This window comes from Nycticebus coucang, chromosome 16 (assembly GCF_027406575.1).
Source record: "Nycticebus coucang isolate mNycCou1 chromosome 16, mNycCou1.pri, whole genome shotgun sequence".
NCBI lineage: Eukaryota > Metazoa > Chordata > Mammalia > Primates > Lorisidae > Nycticebus > Nycticebus coucang.
This window is the reverse complement of record NC_069795.1, coordinates 86,060,177-86,082,119: the sequence shown is the minus strand read 5'-3', so window position 1 is coordinate 86,082,119 and position 21,943 is coordinate 86,060,177. Positions and strand designations below refer to the sequence as shown.

The 21,943-nt window shown below is 40.1% G+C and overlaps 2 long non-coding RNA genes across 2 annotated transcripts; both read right to left on the bottom strand.

The window, feature by feature from the left end:
• Positions 1 to 4,256: 4,256 nt before the first annotated feature.
• On the bottom strand, positions 4,257 to 7,262 carry LOC128567818 (uncharacterized). Its single transcript, XR_008374937.1, has 2 exons — positions 7,145 to 7,262; positions 4,257 to 4,414 (listed from the first exon to the last, which is right to left on the bottom strand). It is a non-coding gene; the product is annotated as an uncharacterized LOC128567818 (long non-coding RNA).
• Positions 7,263 to 7,296: 34 nt separating this feature from the next.
• On the bottom strand, positions 7,297 to 21,366 carry LOC128567817 (uncharacterized). Its single transcript, XR_008374936.1, has 5 exons — positions 21,132 to 21,366; positions 20,528 to 20,645; positions 9,134 to 9,301; positions 8,774 to 8,894; positions 7,297 to 8,601 (listed from the first exon to the last, which is right to left on the bottom strand). It is a non-coding gene; the product is annotated as an uncharacterized LOC128567817 (long non-coding RNA).
• Positions 21,367 to 21,943: the final 577 nt, after the last annotated feature.

Sequence of the window (21,943 nt, the reverse complement as noted above, 5' to 3'; positions counted from 1 at the left end):
GGAGATCTAAAATATCCAGCTAAAGCTTCCTTCCAATACGAAGACATGATAAAAATACTCTAAGACACACAATCTTAATCCTCAAGTATGGTCTTCATGTCTACACTGTGTCCCGTCTCAAGTTTCAGTTGAAATTATTTACCATGGCCTCACCTTTCCAACTTCGGGGCCTGAAGAACCTCGTGCTACCGAACAGCTCATCTCTTAAGTCTCTCATCGTTTTTCTGTAACTTTGAAGACCTACCCATCAGCTAATGGCTAAAGGATTTTTGGGTCTTTCACCGTGCTTCTCTTCTCTCCAGGATTTTGCCCTTCAAGTCTCTGCTGCCTGGGCAACCCTTAACACAGGCCTGTCTGCTCCTCAGCTGGGTAAGACTACCTCTTTCTCTCTGAGGTCTCTTCTCCTCCTCCAAGTTTTGGAATGTGTAAATGAGGTAAAAGCAAAGTGAGATTCACTTGTGTCCTTGCTTTATCTCAACAATAGCAATGCCTGCCTTCACCTTTGCCTGATTCGGTTTCTCCTCATGGGTTCAAACTTTTGTTACATAGATTTTAACCAATTTTAACAGCTGTTTCTGGTGAGAGGGTTAGTCATGGCTGGAACCAGAAGTTTTATAAAATGACTAAAAAAAAAACCCGACTCTATATTATCTCACAAAATAGAGCATTTATGGACTCTATGACCAAGGAATTCTATTCCTATAACTATGCTTAAAAGAAATCTTTGGGGCATACCAGAAAGATGGATACAAATGTTATAGTTATATTAAATATATTAACAAACTGAAAAATAAATCCCATCAACAGAAAAAGTTATAGCATATTCACATAGAGGAATATAATAGCAATAAAATTGAAGGAACAGCAACAACAAGCAAGAATATGAATGAGTCATCACAATATAGTAATTAAAAAGTAAAAATGTCAAGGTTAATTACACATAATACTCTTTTCATAATATTAAGAAAAACATTAATAAACTATACTTCAATGGAATACGTGTAGATGGGATAAAACTGTAAAAAGAGAAAGCAAGGGAATGATCAATATAAGATTCATGATAGTGGTTACTCTGGGTGGAAGTGGCAGAATTGGAGTAGGGAGGACCACATGGGGAATGTGGATGAGTTACTGTTGAAGTCTTACTTTTGACATGGAAGAGTGTTTCATGAACACTTAGCACCTTAAAATAACTAAGTAAAAACAACGAGCCATACGTGAATGAGAATGAAAATCCAATTTTAAGTCCCTGACATCTAAAAAAAAAAAAAAAAAGGCAGTAGAGCTGTCCGAGTTCTGCCATTTTAGTGGTCGTTTGTTCCATTAGCTCTGGTGGCTTGCCTAGTTGCCTAAGCATTTATACCATTTGTATGAAAGATTATGGGCAAAGACCCTACATTTCCATGTTGAGACACACTGATGTTAACTAGAGGTAGATGTTTGCTTCTCCTGCAGCTGCACTCCCCCTACCAGTCCTTTTGTCTCAAGTCCCATTCCCCTTACAATTCTCCTCCATACTGTCTTCACCGCATTGCTGCTGAAATGCAAAGCCAGCCAGATTACTTGTCCTCCATCATTAGCTCTAGAATCAAGTCTTCCTCTGGGCATCACAGGACCTTTGTGATCTATCCCCAGCAAATATAACTAGCTCTGTGCTCCTCACCCAGCCTGGAACACAACCTACACTTTGATACCACCATGTCTTTGCTCATGCTGTTTAGTCTAACAGGATCGCCCTTATCCTTACTACAGATTACTAATTTCCAAGCCTCAGTTCCCCTACTTCCCATTTCTGTGAAGATGTGAGGAGAGGGGGTTAGGGGCAGAGGGTTAGGTTCTCCAGATGCTCTCCAGTAAATGCAGCCTGGACATAGACAAAGCTTAGATAAGTGGAGGCCCATCAGTGATAAAGCCTGCAAGCAGGTTGTAAACTCAGGCCTTGTTCTGGGCCTCCTCCCATCCCTCACTCACGTACATCAGTGGGACCAACCTAAGTGGACCCGAAACTCTGGTCTCTCTCCCAACTTCCCAGGTGGTTTCTAGGCCACAAACAGGATCCAGAGAGAGCTTGGGCTTTGGAGTTAGACCGGGTCGAATGCTGAATCCACCTTTTGAAATGCATCAACTGGACGGTGCCTGTGGCTCAGTGAGTAGGGCGCCAGCCCCAAATACTGAGGGTGGCGTATTCGAACCCGGCCCTGGCCAAACTGCAACAAAAAAATAGCCAGGCGTTCTGGCCAGCACCTGTAGTCCCAGCTACTTGGGAGGCTAAGGCAAGAGAATTGCCTAAGCCCACGAGCTGGATGTTGCTGTGAGCTGTGATGCCACAGCACACTACCAAGGGCAATAAAGTGAGACTCCGTCTCCCTAAAAAAAAAAAAAAAAAAAGAGAGAGAGAGAGAGAAAGAAAGAAATGCATCAACTCTATGGGAATTTAAATGTAGCAGTCTGAGAAATGAGAACAGAGTTTAAATAGAGCATATAAAGTAGGATTCAGCCTATGATTCCATTAACTTAGCAGATGTACCCGAGGGAACAGGAGATGACATACTGGAAAGGGCTGCTTACACAAAACTACAAACGTGGTACTTCACTGACAAATCAAAGGTAATTTTGACTACAAACAATATTTTCCATACTCACTGACTTCAAATACCTAACCCCTGGGTGAAATGCTACTCTACTGTATTAGCTATGTGGCTGAGGAGGTCTCCCGAACTCTCGGAACTTTGAAATCCTCATTCTTAAATACTTTCTTGGAGCCTGGCAGATTGTATTTTCCATAGATGGCCACAATAGCACAACCTATCTGCCATACCTGTCTTCTCATCAAAAGGTGGGATCTCTCTTCCTTTCCCTGGAACATGGGTAAGCTTGTGCCTTGCTTATAACCAATATTTTATGGCAAAAGGAATAGTTAGGACTTCAGAGCCAGGTTACAAAAGGTGACCCAGCTTCCTCCTTTTTGTGGGGAAGGACAATTGTTTTCAGAAGGGTCAGCCTCTTTGTGAGGAGTGTGATTACACTGAGGCTACCATGCTTTCAGGAAACCTGGCCAATTGGAAGAGGCCACATGGAGATGCTCCCGTCAGGGAGACGGAGAGCGCCACCTGCCAGGCATGTGACTAAAGATGCTTCTAGAAAATTCCAATGCATAGTTGTTGAGCTCCCAAACTTTGCATCTCCCAGCTGTGGCCCTTTACACCACAAAGCAGAGGAAGGCTGGGTTTTTTTTGTGTGTGTGATCTCTTTTGAATTTATGACCCACAGAATTGGTGCTCATAATAAAATTATTATTTTATGTCATTAAGCCTTGGTGTAGCTTTTAAAGCAACAATAGAAACTGAATCAAGGGTTTTCTGACGACTAAACAAAATAATGTACTTTATGTACCCAACACAAAGCTTCTGCTTAGAAGATGGTGGCAGGTATCCAGGTTGTGGCTGGTGCCTGGCCTAGCATCCTTAAGTCAGTCGCTTTATTTTTCTGGGCCTAGGATTTCTTTTTAGGAGTACTGGCCTAAGTAACTCAAAGGTTTATTATGAAGATCAAATAGGATGATGAGTATGAAAGTGCTTTGGACAACCCAAATGCCCATCAACCCATGAATGGATTAACAAACTGTGGCATACGTGTACCATGGGGTACTATTCAGCCCTAAGAAAAGATGGAGACTTTATATCTTTTATGTTCACCTGGATGGAGTTGAAGCACATTCTTCTTAGTCAAGTATCTCAGGAATGGAAATGTAATAGTATCTGGCCCATTGCGCATTCTCAGACCACATTAGCTCTCTTTCCCCTCCCTCATTATTACTAATATGAAACCAATATGTAAACAATTACACTCCCACACAAACAATAGAACATAAATATAGTGTAGCAAGATAGAGGGGAGAGGCAGGGGAGGAGAAAGAAGGGGAGGGCGATTGGGGTAATCTCACCTAATGTGCACAGTGTGAGGGTGTATAGCCCACCCCCTGGGTGAAGGGCTCAACTACAACTTGAACTTTACCTTGAAAGTGAGAACAAGGTAACCTAAAAATTTGTACCTTCATATTCATTTGAAAGAAAAAAAAAAAGAAAGGACTTTGGAAACTGTAATGCTCTGTACAAATCCAAGGTGTTATTATACTGATGTCTGTCCAACATAAGCCCGGATAGTAGCAGCTGGTGTCTGAAATCCCGAGACCAAAGGACTTTGACCTGAGACTCCACATGTGCTCCCCCTTAGACATAATTAATTTCAACCATTCATCTAATGAGACTTTTATTAAGCACTCACTACAAGCACAAAACTGTTAAATGCTATGCGTTTTCTGAAAAAATCCGGGTACTCAGTCCAGTCCTCCACGAATATCTTGTTATAGTTGGTGGAGTGGAGGCTTTCTGCAGGAGTCGGTTTCAGGAGCTGCCTAAAGGGAAAGAGGGAGGAGAAAGAGAACTCATGAGGTCTGAGAAGTGGCAGTGTGCCAGGTACTATGCCAAGCTATGATTGTCTCATTCCATCCTCTCTATGACCCTGCCAGAGGGGTTATACATTAACCAAGTCTTCAAATGAGGAAGCAGACACTTGGAGAGATTAAGCGTCTTGCTCAAGGACACAACAGTAGTAAGTCAGCATCAAATCTGAGTCTGCAGACACTCCACGGTGCTGCTACTCCTGAATATATTTTTCTACCTCAAAGAATTATTTCCCCACCCAGACTACCAAAAAAATAGACATGTTCTCAAAGATTTGCCCATTAGATAACATTCCTATTCAATTAACTTTCTTCTGAAATGTCATGCTAAAATGATTACTAATATCGTACATATCCTATTAGCACAGAATCCTTTATGATTTACAAATATGTTCACATCTTTTTCTTCCTTGGTCTTCCAACAAGCCTGTGGGGGAGGCATCACGTTATACCTAAGGTCTCACAGTTAATAAGTGGGCAAAGGTGTGTGCTTTAGTTTGCTGCCGCATTGTAACCGGAATTCCGTTTGCTCCTACTGAGCATCACGTGACTTTAGACATGAGTGAACATTTTGGAAAGGCATGTCATCATCTTCAGGATGTCCTATCAATCATGACAGCCTCTTCCTGTCATTAACTGTATCTCATGACAATAGATGCTTACATTGTGAACAGCTGTGGATATAAATCCGTTCTCAAAACATTTGCAGGAGAATTTCAATTGTCTTTTGGTTGCCTCCTTGTCAGTTCCATTAGATGGTTACTGGTTTTTCCTTGTCACCTGCCTACCGGACAGCTTTTACCAGGAGGAGGAGGATGAGCAGGTCTGCTGTTTCCTTATTGTCTGGCTGTGCTTGCAACATAGATACTATTTTCAATCCACTGCTTGTAGAAAATCTTTTCTTTTTTTTTGAAGACAAAATATCACTCTGTCACCCTAAGTAGAGTGCTATGGCATCATAGCTCACAGCAACCTCAAAGTCCAAGGTTCAAATGAGCCTCCTGCCCTCAGCCTCCTGAGTATAGGCACCTGCCATAATGCATGGCTAGTTTTTCTATTTTTAGTAAAGACCAGGTCTTGCTCCTGCTCAGGCTTGTCTTGAACTCCTGAACTCAAGCAATCAACTCAATGATTACAGGCATGAGCCACCCTGCCCAACTGCTTATAGAAATCTTTGAAGGCAGACATTACTTTAACTCACTGAAGTCCATTTTGAAAAGTTTAGTTTAGTGAAGACTGGATAATATAATCCATAGATCCATCTGATGGGACACATGTTAACTGAAGACTGTCACAATACATTGAGAGTTTAAGAAAGAATGGATATGGATCACCAGGCTGTTCAATTCCCATTCTCCTTTTAAGAGGTCTCAGGTATGTTATGAAGTATGCAATTGTCTCATGTACACGTGGAGCCCAATTTGGGCAGCAGCACCCACCCATCCAATTATTAAGCATTGGTTAAGTTTTCTTTCTTTCTGGATTTAAAATATAAATAGACGTTCTTGGCAGTTATATGAATCTACACCTGTGGAAAAAATTGCATAGGACCACATACGTACACACGCAGTAAGTAAATGTAACAACTGGGAAAACGTGTACAAGCTCTTTAGGTTGTGTGTACCAAGGTTGATTTCCTTGTTTTGATTTTGAACTATAGTTACTCAGGATGTTACCACTGAGGAAAAGTAGGTGAAGGATACAATGGGACCTACCTCCCTTCATTTTGTTTTTACAACTTCTTGTGAATCTATAATTATTTCAAAATTACATAAGTGGAAATTGTAATATCCTGGTGTCTGAGTAGATTGTTTGCTGCACTTCCAGGAGACCATGGCCAGATGGAGACCATGACCCTGGGAGAAGTGGTTTCCACCCTTCAGGCTCCCTCATCTATAAAATGGACCCTTTGTTCCGAAGCTCCGATAAGCTCTAAAATTCTAGGATATTCTAGGATATTTACATATCTTTACAGCCAATTGTATATAAGTGATGTAGGGTAATGAGATGTAAACCTCTCTCAGGTTATGTGCTCCGGGGCCAGCTCTAGTTGCTAGAGAGAGTGTTCAGCGTTTGAACACAAAGTCTTCTTTCCTAGAAAACAGACTTTGAAGCATGCACTTTTTCCCATACGTTTTTCAGAGGGTCTTCTGAGTGAGGAAAACAGAGAATGTCTGAAAATATTTGTATTAAATTCCTTGAATAAAACAGAAATGGAATAAAAGGAAAAGGTAACATTAGAAGTGCAGGGCCTATCTCCTGGACTTTCAAAGTCCACTTATTTATTTTTTTATTAAGTCATATATACATAGATCATGAATATATTTATGCCTTTGTGGGATTCAATGTGTTGATTATTTGCTCAAAGTCAATTTAGAGCACACAGTAGCTATTCCCTGCCCCCGGGACCATTCAGCCTACCCAAATGCTAGCTGCAGAGGAAAACACCCTTTCAACAGCCAAGTTGGAAGAGTTGTAAGGGGATCTGTAGGAAGACTCTGAGCCTGCAGGAATCCGTGAAGGTCACCCTGACATGGAAGGGGAAAGCTGATTTTTCTCCAATGCACAACAATTAAAAGCTCATCCCTGGAGGAAGCTGAGGGGTGGGGTCATACATATTTTTCCACATCTGTGCACAATCCTTTAACCCGGGTAACTGCTCAGTTGGGAGTATATATTTACCTTGGATATGGGAACCAGGAAGAAAACAGTTCTTGCCATGGCTCTCATGGTAGCCGAGGCTCCAGCGGTTCGCAGCTCTGTATCTTCCTTTGATCTCTCTGTTTCTTTGGATTTATCCCATGCAAATGACCACATGTTAATGAAAAGATAAATTATAAGTTTGTTTACTGCAACAATGTTTGAATTTTGAAAATCTGGAAACAATTTAAATGTCCAACCATGGAGGATTAAATTACATCAGTGGTTTTTAAACTCAGATAATGAATGAATTAATGAAACTAGAGGAATGATATGAGCATGACATCTTTAATTTTTCCTAATAAGTACTGTAAAAGGCTAATAAAAATACTATTTTCTCATTAAAGAAAGTATATTTTAACATCAAAAATTGAGAGAATACCATCAGAATAAAGCCAGTCCCACCAGAGAAAGGACTATTAACAGCCTCCACCAACCAAGGGGAGGGGAGAAAAAAAGTCCTTTAGTGAGACAAATGGTGAAATCTGAATAATGCCTGCAGATTAGCATTAATATTATATCAATATTAATTTGCTGATTTTGCTAATTATACTGCAGTTACCTTAAGAGAAAACCCGTGTTTTCAGAAAATACATCCTGAAGTATTGGGGGCTAATGGGATAGTCTATCTACAGCATACTCACAGACAGTTCAGAAAAACAAACAAAACCCCCTTTATATATCTGTAGAAAGAGAATATGGTAAAAATGTTAACATTGGGGGACTATGAGAGAAGAGTATATAGAATTTGTTGTGCTATTCTTTCATCTCTTCTATAAATTTGAAATTATTTCATAATATGAAGTTAAAAATATGCCTACTGAATTTTCGTTTAAAATGCAGAAACGTTACTACCAAGTGGTGTGAGATGCTATTGTGGTGGTATTTTTCTTGACATGAATTTGTCACGCAACATCTCATAGTACACACCATCCAACCTTTTTTCTTTAATTTACAAAATCATTTCCAAAGCAATATGTTAGAGAAAGGGAAACAACCATTGAGGCTGTGTCACTTGATGTGTGAACTTTTGGCACATCAAGTAAAGCAAGGAGGGGCTGGGGGCCAGTGTCAGCTCTGACTCGTTGCCTAAGAACCTGGAATAGGGTTGGCGGTGGCAAGCCAAAGGCTGTCTCAGGGTAGCTGGAGACTTACTGTTCAGAGCCCACTCACACAGAAGGCCAAATTCTTATCTCCCAACACAGAGCAGGAACTTCCTTGAGACAGGGCCACCTGCTATTTGGCAGACAATGAAACAGAGTGCACACACGCATACCATGAAAACTTACATGGCAGGGAGTTGGAGGATACATGGAAATGGTCACTTCCGGCACGTGCACTTGGAAGATTACTTATGACGACACCTCTTTGCTTCCTCCTATGCTGCACAAGCCATCCAGATCCAGATTAATCTCTCTAAAACATTTCTTGGCCTGTACCTACATAATTAAAAGAACCAAAAAAAAGACTCCTAAACCCAACATCTGAGGTCTTGCACTCTCTGGACCCAATTCTCATTTCACATTGTTTGTCTCTTGGTATTCCCTGATTAAAAGCCTCCATTGCAAAAAAAAAAAAAAAAAAAACAAGCTAGCCTACAGATTTACATACCTGAACACAGCACAGACATTTCTACTCCAGACCGTGGCTTGTGCTATGTCCTGTGCCTGACATGCTCTTTCTGCTATTTTTTCCAACTGGCAAATGCCTACCAATTTTTATCTTCAGGGCACTATATCCAGGACATAGATTAAAACAAAAAAGAGACTATATTCATACTGAGAACTTGTGGTTTGTAGATATCTCTGCGTTTTAATGGATGATTTACAGAACCAAAAGGATGAAGAGCAAATGATTTTAAGCAATCTGATTAGAATAACAGATACATTTTGGAGTAGAAACAATCATTCCATAGCAACTTAGTACTTCACACCTGGTAAATTTTATTGACATCAAGGCTACTCTACCCACCTCTAATCCAACTTGTTGTCAACATTATCATTGGAACAGAATAAACAATCAGTCCTTTCTACATTATACAATTTGCGATCCAAATTGCCCAATCCAGAATCTCGAGGCGGGCAAATTCAACCCTCAGTTTTCCTCAAGGCTTTCCTTTCTATTTCCTTCTTGGTTCATCTGTAGAGAGATAACATGTTAAGAGAAGTAAATTCTAGACACCAGTGAAAACAAAGACATTATTTTGTATATGGCAACGCCCCTCCTAGAAAAGGAAAGTAACTGTCCAAAGCCCCGTGGTGACAGTACTCGGTTTGCAAGCTCCTGAAGGACTGTTTGTCTTGCTCAATAAATATTGAACGAATAAATAGAAGCTGAACTGAATCGAACATTGGTTTCTCTTCTCCTCACCATCAGTCCCCTGCCCTTTCATAGCCTTGTATTAGTGAGCCTATGTCCAGGTCCCCTGTTTTATGCTAAGTTCATGTTTAATTCATCTTTCTCTTTCTCCCAATTCTTAATAGATGGATTTTAGAAGATTTTCAGTAAAGGTTTATTATGAATAAACAAACAAATACCCATAATACAAACTTAAAAGCGATTGGTCAGCTTTTTTCCTGGTGTATAGTGATTGTTTCACTGCAAAAATCTTTCACAACTGCACGATTGTATGAATATTGTATCCACACAATGATGCTAAAGTAGGCTTAAATGTTATTTCTTGCGTTATTTTTCATGACCTCCCCAGATGGCATTAAAAGTTCTCTTTCTCTAATACAGTACCTGGCTTGCAGCAAGTGCCCACTAAGTACTTTTTATTAAGACCCTGTGGGTAGGGTCTTAATATCTTGTCACGTTGTATGTTTCTCTATTATACATTATACCCCTACTTACGTGTTCGCACAGCCGTGCTGGTTCATGGAGGAAACATGTCATATTCAACTTCACGTTCCCAGCATCTAATATTAAACCTAACATACAGTGGCACTCTATGTTTTTTTAATGAATGCCTGAACAGTTTTGAAGTTAAATATGTTAATATTAGTTTAATATCTTAAAATATGTATATGGGTTAATATTAGTTTAATATCTTAAAATATGCAAGGGTTTTTGCTAGGGAGGAGGACCTATGAAATCAAGTAGAAATTTGATTTTGTTGTTGTTACTATTTAAGTGATTGGCCGTTTGCTTGGCTGTGCGGTCAGGACAAAGTCAGTTCATCTCTCCAGGCATTTGCTGGCTTTTCACTTGCCCTTCAGAAGCCACCATTTTCACTGGCCGTTCTTTAATCCAAGAGCTAAACTCCAAATTCCTATTATCACCTTTTGTGATCCTTAGCAGAAAGGCTCTGTGAAACGAAGTAGCTAATCCACCAACCTTCTCAAAATCACATGTTATACCTCTTGGGTAAAAGTGAGTTGAGAAATCATCACGAATGAGTTCAGCTGAGATGAGTCACAGCCAATTCCTCCCAATTCCGATTCTTCCCACCACAGAGCCAATGCCATTTTTAGCAGTAGTTTGTGTTGCCTTAATTCTGCAGATAAAATAAATCTTAATTCAGACCAAGTAAAGGAACAGATAGACGTTAGCAGGGAAATGAGAAGACTCGAAGATGTCACTACTGCTATCTTGAAATATCTGGAAGGTCTAATATGGATGTGGGTCCCTGAGCAATTATGTGAGGCTCTCAAGAACTAAAATAAAGATGAGTGAAAATTATCAACACCTGGTTGGATTCATCATAAGGACAAACTTTGTATCAGACAAAAAAGTTTGCAAAAGCAATAAGTTGCTTCAGTGGGTCACTATCAGTGACAAGTAGGTGACCACTGCAATAAAAATCAATTAAAAAAATACTTATTGGGCACTTCCTGGAAGCCAGAAGCTGTGTAAAATACTGAAGATGCAGGGAACGAATATAGTAGAGTTGCTACTCTTAGGGGGACTCATAGAGCAATGGAGAAAGACAGATAAATGAACAAATAACAATATGTTGGGACAAATGCTTTAGACAGGTGCAGGTAATATACAATGGGGACACAGAGAAAGGAGGAATTAACTGAAGTTTTGAGACAGGCTTCAGAGAGAAGAAGATATTTAAGTTCAACCTCAAAGCATTATCATATGGAATGTTGGAGAATATTGAAAGTGCTGAAGATCTTGAGGGGGTGGGTAAGAAGGAACTTTGGAAGGGGTTGTGTTGCTAACTGTATTGTGTTGGTAATTGGATTACCCCATATTTTGCTGTGTAAACTGTGCTCCCATGAATAATGTTCACTCATGCTTATGGCCCAAACTTTCGGGAAAATGTTCCTTGAGAAAGTGGCCTGCTCTTGGCTGGGAGAGACATATCTTGGGAGGACTAACACTCCCCCAATAAATGTGCAGATTGCACTGCCCTCCTGTAGCCACCTGTTCTCTGAAGGCTACCCCTTCCCTCTCCTGGGAGGCTTTCCCTCCCTGGGATGGCTGTGTGGGTAGGCGAAAACTTCTGAGGCCACATGGCCTGCAGATGGGTCCCTGGGGCCTCTGTGGGGCTCCTGGTGCCCTCCACAGAGCTCCTGGTCTCCTCCATGCTACTGGGTCTCAGGCCTCAGCCCTCTCACCACATAGCCATGGCCTACCTTGCTAGCCCTGCCACTGTCTCCTCCCCTGATCACCCATAGAGGTCACTCTGGCCCACTCCCATGGATCCCACATCCTCCTGGACTGGAGCCCTGTGTACCTGGCAAGCCCAGGAGGGAAAGCACAGCAGCCCTTATTGGCTCACTGGGATCCTTGCTCCTGAGCTATACTGCCCAGTTGTGATACACGTCCCTATTCCTCCCTCAAAAATTTGGGCAAAAATGTGTGCATTGTACACATTGTACACTAACACTACAGAACATAGTAACTAAAATTTCCCTTTCCTCCATTCCAAAGAGTTTTATCAGTCTTTAGGTTGGAGAAAATTCATTTTAAGAGATGCCATTCCCAGGGCGGCGCCTGTGGCTCAGTGAGCAGGGCGCCGGCCCCATATGCCGAGGGTGGCGGGTTCGGACCCAGTCCCAGCCAAACTGCAACAGAAAAATAGCCGGGTGTTGTGGCGGGCGCCTGTAGTCCCAGCTGCTCTGGAGGCTGAGGCAAGAGAATCGCGTAAGCCCAGGAGTTAGAGGTTGCTATGAGCCGTGTGACGCCACGGCACTCTACCCAAGGGCAGTACAGTGAGACTCTGTCTCTACAAAAAAATAAAAAATAAAAAAAAAAAGAAATGCCATTCCCCCCACCCCAGGAAGATGGAACAATTAGAGCTAAACTGTTTTCTAGTATATAGAGATCCCCTCAATAGTGGGAAGGGGGGTAAGCAGTTCCTCGTGAATTCTCCCACATTTGTGGTAGATGGTTTCAGGGCAAATTTCAGCCTGAATGATTATATGTTCAATATTTGTGGGATTCAAGCCTCTACTGTTTCATTGCAATATCTCTTGTTCTCCATCTGTAGACAGAGCTTTGGCCATAGAGGAGGGTAAGTTTTTTCCATGGAGGACTTATTATTGGACTGTAATTCACTTGAGCTCCACTCAGCAGACTCTCATGGATGACTAACATTTGACCTCTTCACAAATGCAAAGAGTTCTTCATCTTCACCAACCATAATCTTCTCGCATGATCACTCGGAGGTTAGGTGGAGAACAAGCCTAAAGATTTTCCTTGAATTTCCATAGTGTTTTTGTTTATTTGTTTTGGGCTTTGCCTTCTCTTGATGGTTTCCTGACTCCGGCAGGAATTTCTTGGATATATAAGCTGGTAAATTGATTTTAAATGTTAGCTTCATGTCTCTCATTAGTAACATTGGGTTTTAAATAATTAATTTTAGGAATCCTGATGCTGGTCATTAAATCACCAACATGAAGGATATCAAAAGGTTTTCAGGCACACTGTTGGAGCTGAGATTGTATTCAACTGGGTTTTTTGAACCATTTTCACCACCTTTAAAAATTTACTTCTCCACTTATGTTCATATAAACGTTTGTAAATGAATGTATGTAACAACTTTTATTTATAATTGCCCCAAACTGGAAACAACCCAAATGCCTGTTGATTATTGAACAGGTTGAACTGTTGGTGAATAGTTAAATAAACTGAAAAATCCATACAAGTGGATTTCTACTTAGCAACAAAAAGGAATGATCTACCGATAACCCACCACAAAACAGATGAATCTCCAGTGTATCATGTTAAGTGTAGGAAAAAACACTCTCCAAAGCAGCCTACTCTATGATCACATTTACATGATGTTCTAGAAAAGGAAAATAAAATATATGGGGCTTAAATATAGATCACTAGATCCTAGGAATTGGGGGTGAGGAGAAGCATTGACTTCAACAAGAAACAATATTTTGGGGTGATGGAACTGTTCTAGACCTTGATGATAGTGTTGGTTACATGACTATATGCATTTGTCAAAACTCAGAGAAGTGAATGCTAAAAACAGGTGGAAATTTATTGGATGTAAATTACACCTCAGTAAGCCTGACTTAAAACAGCAACAATACAAACAAAGCAAACAACCTCTTCCCTTTAATTAGGACTTCAGTCCTTCCTCCATCCTGTCCACATCATGCACGCACACTCACTTTTGATCATCCATCATCACAGCTTTATTTTCCATTTTCTATGTCTCCTACTTGCTTCAGTCTCCCATTCACCATTTTGCCCAGTATCTTTGCACTCTGCTGAATGTCTATTTCTCTTTCCTCAACTATCTCCAAGTGTCTAAACTCTACCCATATGTCAAAGTCAACCCAAATGCCACCTTCTCCCTGAGCTGGAGCCTTCTCTGCTTACTCTGGCCAGAAGAGACTCAGTCTCCCCTGAGCGTCCATGATCCTCACTTGTCATTCACCAGTGACAATTCCCACTTGTACCCTTTTTACTGCTTATGTTCTTATGTCCTGCACAAAGTAGCAAGTATGTCAGATTAAAAAAAAAAATAACACGGTATTTATTATTTCATTAAAAATAACAATAAACTCATTACATGCTAAAATAAGTAGTATTTTTTTTTGAAAAATAACTATTTTCCAAATCAAAACAGATGTAGTGAGAAGAATGATATTGTTCTATACTTTTGCAATATCTCTTCAATGTCTGGTCTAATTGAGGACGGCTGGATTCTCTTAGCCACTGTTGTATTCAATCTGTTGCAATGTCATATAGCCTCTGGAAAACTCCACTGTATATTTGCAATAAAATGAGTGGAAGGAGGCAAATAATGTGTGAGTATTATTGTGAAATTAGTGTTCTGAAATTAATTAACCTCTTGATATGATCCCAGAGAGCCACAGGGATTCCAGAGACAACATTGACCATAAAGAACTGAGGCTCAAGACTGTTCCTGCTTTTTATATTATTCATTCATTTTTTTCAAAACAAAATTAACATACTTTATTTTTCAGAGAAGTTTTAGGTTCAGAGCAAAATTGAACAGAAAGTAGAGAATTCCCATACCTACTCCCCCCAACACACACACTCCCCACCTATCAACATCTCACACCGTAGTGTGACTCTCCTTATAACTAATAGTATGACACAGCCCTGTAACTCAATGTTCATAGTTTGTATTATGGTTCGTTCTTGATGGTGTACACACGTTCTGTTGTATGGGTTTTGACAAAGACATAACTATATACATCCCCCATTGTAGTATCAGACAGATAAGTGTCACTGTCCTGACAATCCTCTGTGCTTTGCCTGTTTATACCTCTTTCCACGCCATCCAGCTGCCCACCTCCCACCCCGCCTACTCCTGGAAACCACTGTTTCTTTTACTGTCCCCCAAATTTTGCCTTTCTCAGAATGTCATATGTTTGGAATCATATAGCATGTAGCCTTTTCAGATTGCTTTCTTTCTCTTTTAAATACACATTTAAGTTTCCACCATGTCTTTGTATGGCTTGATAGTTTTATTTCATTATCTGTATGTACCATGACTTACGTGTCTATTCGACTACCGAAGAACATCTTAGTTATCCAAGTTTTGGCAATTATAAATAAAACTGAAATTATAAATAAAACTGCTGTAAACATCCATCCATGTGCAGGTTTTGTATTGACATAAATTTTTAATTCATTTTGGCAAATACCAAGGAGCACAGTTTAGCTTTATGAGAAACCCTAAACTGCCTCCCAGTGCCTGTGCCATTTTGCATTCCCAGCAGCAATGAGTAAAAGTTCCTGCAGCTCCACATCCTTACTGGCATTTGGTGTTGTCAAAGTTTGGGACTTTGGCCATTCTGATAGGCATGTAGTAGTGTCTCGCGGTTGTTTTAGTTATCGGTTCCCTGATAGCACATGATGTTGAACATCTTTTCATAGGCTTCCTTGCCATCTGTACATCTTTGAAGAGATGTCTGTTTGGGTTTTTTGCCTATTTTGTAGTCAGCTTGTTCATTTTTTTGTTGTTGAGTTTTAAGAGTTTTTTTTTTTTTCTGTATTTCTTTTTTCTTCATGGATCAGATAAGAAGAAACTTTTTATGTTTTGGATAGCAGCCCTTTATAAAATATGTCTTATGCAAATATTTCCTACCAATCTGAGGCTCATCTTCTCATTCTTTGACATTGTCTTTCACAGTTATTAATGTTAATGAAGTCCAGCCTGTCGCTTACTCCTTTCGTGGATCACGCTTTGGATGTTGTATCTTTAAGGTCATCAGTATACCCAAGATAACCTAGGTTTACTTCTACATTATCATCAAGAAATTTTATGTTGTAGTTTTGCATTTCACATTTAGGTCTATGATTCACTTTCAGTTAATGTTTGTGAAGAGTATAAGATCTTTGTCTATATTGTTTCCTCTTTTCTTTTCTTTTCCTTTCCTTTCTTTCCTTTCCTTTCTTTTCCTTCCTTTTGTATGTGGATGTCTAGTTTCAACACCATTTACTAAAAAGACTATTTCTAGACCACTCTATTGCCTTTTCTCCTTTGTCAAAGATTAGTTGACTCCATTTGTGTGCGTCTATTTCTGGGCCCTTTATTCCATCCTGTTGATTCATTTGTCTTTTCTTTCACCAAAACCACACTGTCTTGATTACTGTGGACTTGTAGCAAGTCTTGAAGTTTGGTAGCATCAGTCCTCTGACTTGGCTCCTCTATTTCAATATTGAGTTGATTATACCGGATCTTTTCTTTCTAAAGTAAACTTTAGGATCAGTTTACTGCTATCCTTGATGAGATTTTGATTGGACTATGTTTGATCTATAGACCAGGCTGCAAAGAGCTGACATCTTGAGAAGATTGAGTTTTCTTATCCATGAACTTGAAATATCTTTCTGTTTAGTTTTTCTTTGATATCTTTCATCAGAGTTCTACAGTTTTCCTTATATAAATCTTGTGTGCATTTGTTAGATTTATACTTAAATATAAAGCACTCCTCACTTTTGGAGTGCTAATGTAAATGGTAGCGTATTTTTAATTTCAAGTTGCCCCTCTTTATTGCTGTGTATAGGAAAATAATTAACTTATGTCCTAAATCATTGTTATTTATTAGTTCTAAGAGTTTTTTTGTTGTTGTTGTAGTTTTTGGCCAGGGCTGGGTTTGAACCTGATACCTCCTGCATATGGGGCCAGTGCCCTACTCCTGGGAGCCGCAGGCACCGCCTAGTTCTAAGAGTTTTTTAGTTGATTTTTTCCTGATTTTCTACATAGATAATCATGTCATCTGTAGACAGTTTTACTTCTTTTTTCTCAATCCATATATATCTTTCATTTCCTTTTGTCTTACTACAATAGTGAGGGCCTTCAGTACAATATACAAAAGCAGTAATGAGATGTTACTTCCTTGCCTTTTTCCTGATCTTAGTAGGAAACTTTTAGTTTCTCACCATTAAGTATGATGTTAAGTGTAATGTTTTGTATATATGTTCTTTATCAAGTTGAGGAAGTTATTTTGTATTTTTAGCTTGTTAAGAGATTTTTTTTTAATCACAAATGAATATTAGATTTTGTTAAATGCTTTTTCCGCATCTATTGATATGACGTGATTTTTATTCTTTACTCTGTTGAATCTGTAAAGTAGTGGATTACTTTAATTGATTTTTAAATGTTTAATCAGCCTCAGATATCTGGGATAAATCTTACTTGGTCATGGTTTATAATTATATTTATACATTTTTGGATTCAATTTACTAATATTTTGTTGAGGATTTTTACATTTATGTTTGTGACAGATAGTGGCTCTGTAGTTTTCTTAACTAATGTTTTTGTCAGGTTTTGGTATTAGGGTAATGCTGGACTCATACAATGAGCTCAAAAGTATTTCCTCTGCTTCTGTCTTCTAGAAGAGATTGTGGAGAATTGGTATAATTTACTCCTCAAAAATGTACCAATGAAGAGGGACTTCATCTAAGACAGTGGTTCTCAACCTTCCTAATGCCACAGCCCTTTAATACAGTTCCTGTGGGTCGTGACCTACAGGTTGAGAACCACTGATCTAATAAATACAATCAGCGTGACATAATTGTTTGTACCCTCAATGAATCCCAACTAATAAAAATAAAAATAATAATAATAATAAGTAAAAAAAAAAGCAAAAATTTTTTTTTAAATGTACTAATGAACTCACCTTGGCCCATTTTTATTTTTATTTTTTATTTTTTAAGACAGTCTCACTTCACCACCCTCTCTAGAGTGCCATAGCATCTCAGCTCAAACTCTTGGGTTCAAGTGATTCTCTTGCCTCAGCCTCCTAGGTAGCTAGGACTGGCCCAATTTTTTTAAATAAAAACTGTACTGAGATAATTGTGGATTCGTATGCAGGTATAAGAAATAATACAGAGAGAGCCCATGTAGCATTTACCCAGTTTCTCCCAGTAATAACATCATGCAATACTACGGGTCAAAATCAGAATCAAGAGATTGACAATGATACCATCTACCTATCTTACTCAAATTTCCTCAGTTTTGTTTACTTGTACCCTTTTGTGTATGTATCTTTAGTTCTGTGTAATTTTATCACACGTGTGGGTTTGTTATCCTCTACTATAATCCAGACATAGAAAAGTCCAGAGTCTTTATTTCTTTCTTCAGCAGTCCAGATATTACATTGCTAAGTGACAAAATCTCAGTAAATATTTATCATAGTGTTTTCTTTGGGGATTTTATTTATTGCAACCCAGGGATGGTTTCTAGGATTCTCTTGTTCTGTTGTCCCTAGAACTGGCCCAATAGGCCATTGCAAAAAAACAAACAAAAAAAACCAAACTGTAGTTGATGGCTTTTTTCTGCATCAGAGTTGCTGAACTCAGCACCTTGTTTTCTGTTGTGTATATGTCACATTTTCACTGTTAGAAGGTGATGAACATGACATGCTCTATTCTCCAAGTAAGAGATACCCTACCTCTAGTAACAGGGCTGAGTGGTGGCACTTCACAGCTACAGGGTAAGTATCATGTTCAATCTGACTTCTGAGAGTCTAACCAGAGGTCTTCAAACTTTTTAAACAGGGGGCCAGTTCACTGTCCCTCAGACCATTGGAGGGCCAGACTATAGTTTAAAAAAAAAAAAAAAAACTATGAACAAATTCCTATGCACACTGCACATATTTTATTTTGAAGTAAAAAAACAAAACGGGAACAAATACAATCATATTGCTTCATGTGGCCCACAGGTTGTAGTTTTGAGGACCCCTGATACAACCATGGATGGTTTGGGGAGAAAAGTACCACGTAATCATATAACTTATTTATTTGTTAAATGTTTTCAGAGGTGACTATGTGTCATCTTTAATAGGAAACCCAAGATGAAATGAACAAAGATTTGACCTAAAAGTACTTACATACTAACCAAAAAGATAGGACATATGAACATACTATAGTTAGCTTTCTTTCTCACTACTTCTCAGAAACTTGTGCTCGAGCCAGGGGAACTTCTCAGTCACCAGCCACTCCACTTGCCATGAATTCCCTGCCTCTGCTTTTTTTCACAGTATTACCTGTGATGGGCCTCCTTTTTTACCTTTGATGTTCATTTCTTTCCCAAAACCAAGCTCAAATTCAACTCATCCATGAAGACTTTCCCAATACTCCCGGATAGGTAATGACCTCTCTAAGATCCTTTCTATCTTTAAAATGTCATATTTTGCCTTTGAGTAATTTATATCCATGTCTGAGCTCCCTAGAAGAGATGAGCTTTGAAGGCAGGACCTATGTCCACGAAGCTGAAGATCCAGTCATGTCCACACAATATAATCAGCTTCAATAAGATTCTGAAATAGCACAATTAATTTCCATAATAGGAATTACTTCTATCTCCTGATCTACTGTTCTTCACATGAAAATTAAAACATAGTGATGTCATGAACATTTGATATGGACCTTGGAAAATACGAGTCAAAAGTACGGGACAACGTAATATCTTGGATTTCTTTTTCAGTATTTGTTTAATATTCCTAGGACATGCAAGTATTCCCAGGTTTTCTTTAGTGAAGATCATCCTCCTAGTTTTTAACCAAAATCCCCCGAGGCATAGAAAGTTTGGACAATATTGCGCTATGGAATGTCAGAGTTGGAAGATATCTTAGGGATCATCCGGTTCAACCAATTTGTTTTAAATATGTGGAAACTGAAGCTTGTAAGGGGGCTGAGATTTGTCCAAGGTCACGATGTCATCCAGGGAACAAGCAGGACCTAGAACACAGGTTTTCTTGGTGGGTTCTATAGCATCCGTGTCTATAGACAAGGCCAAGTGGCCACACTGACTGCGCCCTTGCCCAACACTGTGTCTAAAGATTGGACCTGAATTGAGCCTGGATGATTACGAACATTTCAATGACCATAGAGCCTTGCTGAGGAGATGACTTGTTTGGCCTTACTAGAAATTGAGGAACTCTATAATGTCACTAAGAGTCCCAAAGGAAGCACGTAGTGACCAACAAGAGACTACCTCCAGAGACATCAGCCAGAGGTGGGGGAACTAAGTGGTTAGAACAATGAAGCTGGGAAGAACCTTGGCGAACATCTAAGGAAAAGCAGTAGTTTAACATGAGGGAGGGAGTCTTACCGTCTACAAATAACATTGCTTTTTACTGCCATGCAACACTGGGCAAGACACTATCTGTCTCTGTAATACTCAATTGCCAAGTGCATAAAACAAATAGGTTGGGTTATACAAAGTACTTTTCCCATCTGATACTTTTTTTTAAATTTAAAAGTATAGCATTTCCTAGTTTGACAGGTGAGGAAATGAAGGTTCAAAGAGGTTCAGTAACTTGGTCAAGGTCACACAGAAAGTTGATGGCACAGTGGTGACCAGAGCCCTGGCCAGCATATTATCCGCTGCTCCACGTGGCTAGAATCATCCCTTCCCCACTGCCCTGTGGCCTTGTGGTGAATTGTGCAACTGCTCCTAAGGCTGTTGCAACTGACCTCTTCTCTATCCCTTGGGACCACTGGCAGCAGTCATCGGGCTGCCGGAGAGGGGTCTGTCCTCTCTCTGCTCTGGAAGTGAAGCATTGCTCAAATAGCTCTTTCTTTCTTCTCCCTGCTGAAATGAAACCAAAATAAAACTCCTTAATTTGAGGGGTGGAGGAGCGACAGGAGAGGTGCCCTCAGCTTCTGTCACTGCAGATCCCAGCACTGCCCACCCTTCTTCATGGGGCAGACGGGCCCCCTGCCTGGGTCTCTGCAGAGTGAGGCCAGATGACGCAAGGCAGCATGCCCTGGGAGAAGTGAGACTGGGTCAGGATACAAAAAAGCTTCATCCAGCATGACTTGGATATTTACATTGTGTGCGACTTTCACTCATTTCTGATCCAATCCAGAAACAGGGAAAGGAAGCAGAAAGAAGAAAAGGCTGCTTTAAACCAATATTATGTTGAAGACTTACAGCCTCTCTCGGACCCAGATACAGAAAGCACTTACCTCACCTGCTTCTGTGCAGTACAGTAGAAAGGCTGTTACAAAAGGCAATTGAAGTGGGCCATCCCTGAATAGTTTTCTAATTGTAATTAGAAAATGTTGTTTTTCTTACCTTGAAGTCGTATATAACCTACGTCTTCCATTTCTTCCTCAAGAGGAAGCCACACGGCCTCACAGATCCTTCAGCAAGGAGAATCCTTAATGATAACCCTCAGTTTGGGATGTGACCTGCGCAGGGTCACATGGAAAGGTAGCAACAGCAGAGACAAAAATTGCACACAGATTGCCTGTCGCCCTGTTTCCCCTCTCCGTTGTTGGAGGAACAAAATGAGGGTAATAAAAAAAAGAGGCTCTGGAGAGCTATAATGGCTTTTCCTAAGTCATTTAAAAAATAAGCTTCAGATATTCAGAAGTTCGAGGTCAGAGGATAACTTAAGGTCATCAGAAGTTGGCCAGATTGGACTCAGGTCCTCCTGAGAATTCCGTCCTTTGGCACGCAGAGAGAGCGATGAAGGCCCAGCCAGGCCTGTGATTTGGGCACAGCTCCAGCCTCCAGCCCCTCTGCAGCGAGGCTTCCATCTGCACAAGGAGCTCTGGAGCAAGTAGGGTCTGTGCTGAACACACGCTTTTAATCAGAGATGGGGGGACCAGGACGGGGCCTCAGACATAATTTAATTCAGTCCTCTCACTTTGCAGATGTAGAGATCGGAGTCCAGATTGAAGGACGGGGCATGATGTGCTTGCACAAGGTCATTTGGCAATTTAGGAGACAGCATGATAGAGTGGTGTGGTCACCCGCTTCCAAATCCTGGCCCTGCCACTTATTAGCGAGGAGACCCCAGGTGAGTCATTTGACCTCCCTGAATATCAATGCTCTAGGCTGCACATTGCCTAGATCACAGGATTGTTATGATAATTAAATGA